The following is a 6311-nucleotide window of genomic DNA, read 5'->3' as shown; positions in this document are numbered from 1 at the left end:
AATTAATTGAGATGCTATGATCGGTAGAATAGTACAATCTTTCAAGTAGAATTTTTGTCTCGGTTAAACTAGCTGCTGAATTTTGTGAAAATGCATGAAACATGATAATTGCTAGTTAATTGTTATGTTTTGACCAAATTGCCCCTGTGGGGAATACTTGCTATATAATTGTTATGTTTTGACCAAATTGCCCATGTGGGGAATACTTGCTATATAATTGTTATGTTTTGATTAAATTGCCCCTGTGGAGAATACTTGCTAAATAGTTGTCGTGTTTTGACCAAATTGCCCTTGCGGGGAATAATTGCTAGTTAATTGTTATGTGTGACCAAATTGCCCTTACAGGGAGTAATTGCTAGTGATGTACATTATTAATACATGACACGTAAATAATTGCTCACACATGTAATGTATCACGAATGTACTTGTTAAAGTCACACGCTATTCACAAACGAAACACGAAACACATTGTGTGCATAGGTATTATGTGCCGAGTCTAGAGACTCGATAATAGTTCCGACACTTAGAAAAATCTCTTTGTTGTTTTAGAACGCTAGAGAGAGTTTTTCTGTGACGCGCATCCTAAGGTGATTTATTTTGGGAATTCTTCGCAAACAGTGAGTTCACTTACCACTCTAAACTATTTTCAAACGCTTTTCACTTGGGGAGATAACATACTCCGAAAACGCATTTAAGATTTTGTTAATATAAATTATATATCACTTGTAAAGACTAAGTGGCAAACGCAATAACTAAAGTCCTTCATTCACATCGAACCGTTTAATATTGGATAATAGCGAGTCATTGTTGAGTAGTACTACTGGGTTTGACAAACCCCACCCAACGCTAAACTCGACTGGAGGTCGAGTGGGTGTAATCTTGGCTAAACACATACCATGGTCGGGATAGATCTGGTGGCAAGGCAAATGATAAACAGTCAGCTTCGGTGTCGAACACTTAGTAATACTTGTTTTATAGGCTAGCTACCTATAGATATATAATTGACATAACACTATCTGGTAACTCAAAACGCTGAACGCTAAACGCAAAACGCTGAACGCTAAACACAAAACGCTGAACGCAAACGTAACGCTTTATTGATATAAGCTTGTGAACTCACCAACCCCGTGTTGACACTTTTAGTATGTTATTCTCAGGTAGCCGAGGCGGGCGCGCGGTATAGGATCATGCATTGCTTGAAAACGCTTTTGTTATGCAAACTATTTTAAAACTGTTATCATTGGGTTTAAGTCGTCCTGCGTGACGCAACATTTTTTTTTTATGGTTTTTACGCTTCCGCATTTAAATACTCGTAAACGTTTTCATGGTTTTGAAACTTTGTTTTATGGTTTGATTATAACTAATGAATCCGATCCTGTTAGTTCACACCCTCTGACGGTAAAACTCCGTTAGTGGATTTTGAGGGTATGACATAAAGATTCAACAGTATTGAGGTCTTGCATAATCCGTGGTCAGTGGCTTTCCCATTAGAAATTTCCGTTTAATATTACAAAATGGCAACTCAACCTGTAACCTTCGTTACACCACTTTGGCAGGCGACTCGAATTGTTTTCATAAAGTTGAGTGTAAGCATCTTTTATCCACATAGTTTGAAAACAGCTAAGATAAATAGTTGTATACATACATACTTCGGTAATAACTGTAACAACTAATCAATTGACTCAAGGTGAACTCAGTAAACTTGATATCTCCAAAAAGTCCTTGTACATCTTAAGAACAAACGCAACCCAAGAAGTTGACTTTCCATCCACGCATCCCCCAGCCATCATGTTCAGCAATCGTTAATAACTCGGCAAATGATTAATTGCGTCTTTCAACTTCCACTAAATTTCAGCTAGTTCAAGACCCTGCAAAAAAAGTCTCGTGTGAACATAATTTTGACCCATTTATTTAAAAAAGATGGATTGATTAGGTTATGGCTTTCTCAAATAGGTAAATAAAATATAGCTAGGATGGGTAAACAATATTTTGTTTGAGTTAAATACGGGTTTTAGTTCATGTGGTTTGACCTAAATAACCTTTTTAGTGTTATTAGGTTTAAAATGTAAATTTCTCCCTTTTTAGTCCAATAATTTCATTTTCGTATCAGTTAAATATGTTAATTTTTTATTAAAAGACCAAAATACCCTTTGATTGTTATGTTACTTGGTCAAAATATTAAAACTGTTTAAATTGACTAACACATATATATAATCCAAGAGTATTTTTGCCTCTTAATAAGAAAGTTAACAGACAATTTGAATGAGGTTAGCATCATAGCGTGCTTGGCTTTAATTGATACGAAAATGAAACACTTAACTGAAAACATCAAAAGTAAACTACCGGACTAAAAGGGTTATTATGGTCAAACAACATGGATTAAAACCGTATCTAATTATAAATATTTTGCAATCATAATAAACTAATTTACTATCATTACAAAGAGCAGGTCAAATAAATTTAAAAAAAAAACATAGCAAACCTGTGTACCGAACCGTTTATTCAAGGCTTAATTCCGCATATTAGCCGCATATGCAAGCTGCATTTCCCACAAAGTCATAACATATGCAACCTGCAACATAGACAATCATTTAACACTCTAAAACTGATAATTATGATAGATTAAAATTTGATAATAAATGCTAAAGTAATATGGCACCAAATTAGCATCCAAAAGCAGTTTTAAAAAGGAATAAACATAGTCTGACATGGAAATATCTGAAGGTCAACATAATCAAGTGGCACATCAGGAAATAAATGCTTTATGAGTCAAGTAAGCTTGTCAAATGGGCCACAACAAATATGTATACTAAAAAATGTGTTTTTACAAGTCAAGGAAACTGGGTCAAACGGGCCGAATCAAGTATGTATACTTTAAAGAAAATTTAAAAAAGCGTATTATAAGTCATGCGAACTAACAGGTCGCATCAAATATAGGCATTAGAAATTTATCAAAATCAAATACAGTGCAACATAAAGCAAATATGTAGTAAAAAAAGTTGATATCTATTACCAAATAACATATGCAAGTTTCTTAATAACTTTAACATGAGACTTTCCCTTTACAGCGATATCAACATAAACAAACCTAAGCACTCTGCTTTCCTTCAACGAAAGTTCCCATCAGGTTCATAAACGACAGTCTAATATGATCAATAGTATATGGAAACACATATATCTTTATACTATTATCCGATGTTAACACTCTACAAATCGTAAACTCACCAAGTCTAGAATTATTTTTTTTTCTTTTCAAAAATCAATTAAAAAATAGTACAAATTTGGAACCTTAAAAAGAGGGGTCAAAATCACATTAATCTTTGGATTTTTTTTTAGCATATCTAAAGTTTTTTTATTAAGGAAACTGTGAATATTAGTTGGTATTGTAGAGAACTTATGTTGACTCCGACAAAGAAGTAAATGCATATTAGTTTAACGGGTCATTTTCCAACAAAATACGTAAATTTACTTGAAAACAAGTTGCTCGAAGTTTTTTAACGGGTCCAAAGTGTTGCGTTTAACAGATCAATTTCTAGCATGTAGATAGATAATAGCTAACGGGACGATTTCAAACAAACTGAAATTATTGATATATCCCTGTTAAACTTTTAATAATACAATCAATTTACAGTCAAAATATAGTGCTTCGGGTTTAAGATTAGGATTTAGGACTGATTTTATAAAAGGTGACCAGACAGTGACCCTCAATCCATCATTGACTTTGTTGACGAAAAGTCAACTCCATCTCAGATCATGGAGAAAAGAAGTTTAAAGCATAAATGGAAGTAATATTAAAGATTGAGTTATAAATAGAAGCTTCAGTATTCTTCTAACAAAGTAACATCATATTACTTTCTAACTATTTTAAACAACTTCAACATTAGTGTTGTTATCACAAAATCATTATGAAACTAAGTTTCATTGTAGTTGTTCCTTATGTATGGAAATCAAACATAGCCATCATTTTCAGTTTCTTTAAATTATGATGTTTTTTTTAAAAAAAAATATTAATCAAGAAGGCATTATGTTTCTACATTATAAGTGCCTGAATGGTGACCTTAAGATAGTTATTAATAGCATAAAGGACCGATGGACCATGTTTACAGCTAGTGGTCGGCAGAGGTCAAAGTGAACCGTTGGACCGTGTCTAGGGCCAGCTGACCACTGTTCGCAACCGACTCGGGTAATTTATTCTTTTAAATTAGACCGTAATTACAATAAAAACATAAATGGATAAGAGAATCTTACTGAGGGCTTGAGAAACAGTCAACCTTTTTCTAGGATCCTTGTTAAATAGCTGTTTGACAAAATATTTGTCGTTGGACGATAGCGTGGGCCATGATACTTCATCTAAACATAGATTTGGTTTTAAACTGCGCAAAAATCATGGGTTCAGCTTGAGCATAAAACGAGTGGCTACCACAAGAAAGAATATATGCTATAACACTAATGCTCCATACATCGACATCGGTACTGTATGATATATGTAGAACCTCATGTGTCCCAAAATATGAAATATAAACTAACCTTATGTAGCAACTAAAGAATAATAATTTCCATCTGCCCTTTGTTAATAATCTGGTCTGTGAAAGTATAAAATAATGATTACAAATGTATAAATGAGCCGAGTTGCTCGCGAGCGACACATGATCGGATTGATAAAAAGCTTGACACGAGCCGAGTCGTATCAAGCCTAAGTCTCAAATAGAGCTTGTTTGACTTTTATGTATCACGCAATTTAATTAAAAGTTTAGAATACTTAACTAATGTGATTTGGGAATTGAAGATGAGGTCTTAAAGTAGGCTTCATCTTCTGTTTACCGTCTCTCTGTTGGACCGATCATCTATTTTTAAACCATCATCTTCCACTTCTTCCTTTGTAGCTTCTGAGTAACCAAAAAGTAAGAAGAATTAAGAAAAAAAATATGACAGGTGTTCTATGTGCAGGCTGTAAACACAGCATAGACCCAATCCATAACATCAAATTAAACCTAATTATCCAATGACCTAAGAAAATTAAACCTAATTATCCACCAATAAACCACAAATAAACCCAATTTAAAAGAAAATTATGAATAATTAAGAATCATGGGAATTATAATACAAAGGAAGAGTATAACATACCTTGTGCAGAGTCTGGCGATGAAGAAGTTCGTGTTGCTGTTTTTATAGCATTATATTACATACAAACTACCATCAATTAAAAGCAATTGATTGATTGCTGAAGAAGAAATTGATTGGTGAATTGATTATTGAGGGCTGTAACGTATGGAGGGAGGAGAGGAATTAAAACAAATTGATTGAAGTTTGTACGGTGCTGGACGGTTGGATTGAAGTGGCTGGGATGGTTGTAGGAGTTGGAAGCGCGGCCGGCGGGGATGAGTTATTAGGATTCAATTTTTAAGCGTCTCAGAGAGAGAGAGAAGAAAGAAGAGGAAAAAACGCATATATACATTATAATGTAATATATATATATATATGTTTAAGTTCAAGAAAAATATCAAATTATTGTAAGAAATGAGAGAAATAAATATTAGCCACTAGTTTTATTTTAGTTTTAAATATTTAAAAATAAATAAAAAAGATGTAAATGCACCAATAAATTCACTCTCTCTCTCCATTAATACAACTAATATAACTATAATGAATATCTCTCTAATTAATATATTTAACTAATTTAACTATAATAATTAAAAAGATAAAAACACTACTTTAGTTTTATATTTGATTTAGTCATTCTTTATTTTATTCAATATAAATACAATTTATTTATATAATATTATTCTTTATATTAAAAAAATAATTACCACTCAATTTATTAGGATATTTTTTAACACTAAATATCATAACATAATATATATTTTTTTTCAATTGGTATGCCTATAGAAATTATTGTCCTAAATAAAATGTGTCCATAAATGTAAATAATAAATATACAACTTACACAAAGTTATATAACATACACTTGTTTTGAGCGATAAAAACGTACAACATACAAAAAGCATACAACTTACATATGAAATTCGACATCAACAATTATATAAACTATACAAAGATACACATATCCTACACATGCGTAGGTTATATGTTTTTTGTATGTAGGTTATATGTTTTTTTATTCATAGAACAAGTGTAAGCTATATGTTTTCGTGTAGATTGTATATTTTTCATTGATATTTAATGCAAATATGTGTAAGATAGTTTTTTGTATTATTCATCACAATGTAACTACGTGTTGATATATATTGATATGTTGAGTTTGAAGAAATTGGTTTTGAATAAAAAGAAATTAATGTATGAATAAATTGTAT

The 6311-nt window shown here is 31.9% G+C and overlaps 1 long non-coding RNA gene across 2 annotated transcripts; it reads right to left on the bottom strand.

Annotated features, from left to right (window-relative positions):
- Positions 1–1738: 1738 nt before the first annotated feature.
- On the bottom strand, positions 1739–5414 carry LOC143605199 (uncharacterized). Of its 2 annotated transcripts, none has more exons than XR_013148459.1 (4): positions 5125–5414; positions 4765–4886; positions 2491–2572; positions 1739–1868 (listed from the first exon to the last, which is right to left on the bottom strand). It is a non-coding gene; the product is annotated as an uncharacterized LOC143605199 (long non-coding RNA). The 2 variants fall into 2 exon arrangements; XR_013148458.1 differs by having other exon boundaries at positions 1778–1868; positions 2496–2572.
- Between the last annotated feature and the right edge of the window lie 897 nt (positions 5415–6311).

Source organism: Bidens hawaiensis, unplaced genomic scaffold (assembly GCF_021521415.1).
Source record: "Bidens hawaiensis isolate Kalapana, Puna unplaced genomic scaffold, B.hawaiensis_p1.1 tig00068601_1, whole genome shotgun sequence".
Lineage (NCBI taxonomy): Eukaryota > Viridiplantae > Streptophyta > Magnoliopsida > Asterales > Asteraceae > Bidens > Bidens hawaiensis.
Note: the sequence above shows the minus strand (reverse complement) of the source record. Positions and strands in the feature narration are given on the sequence as shown.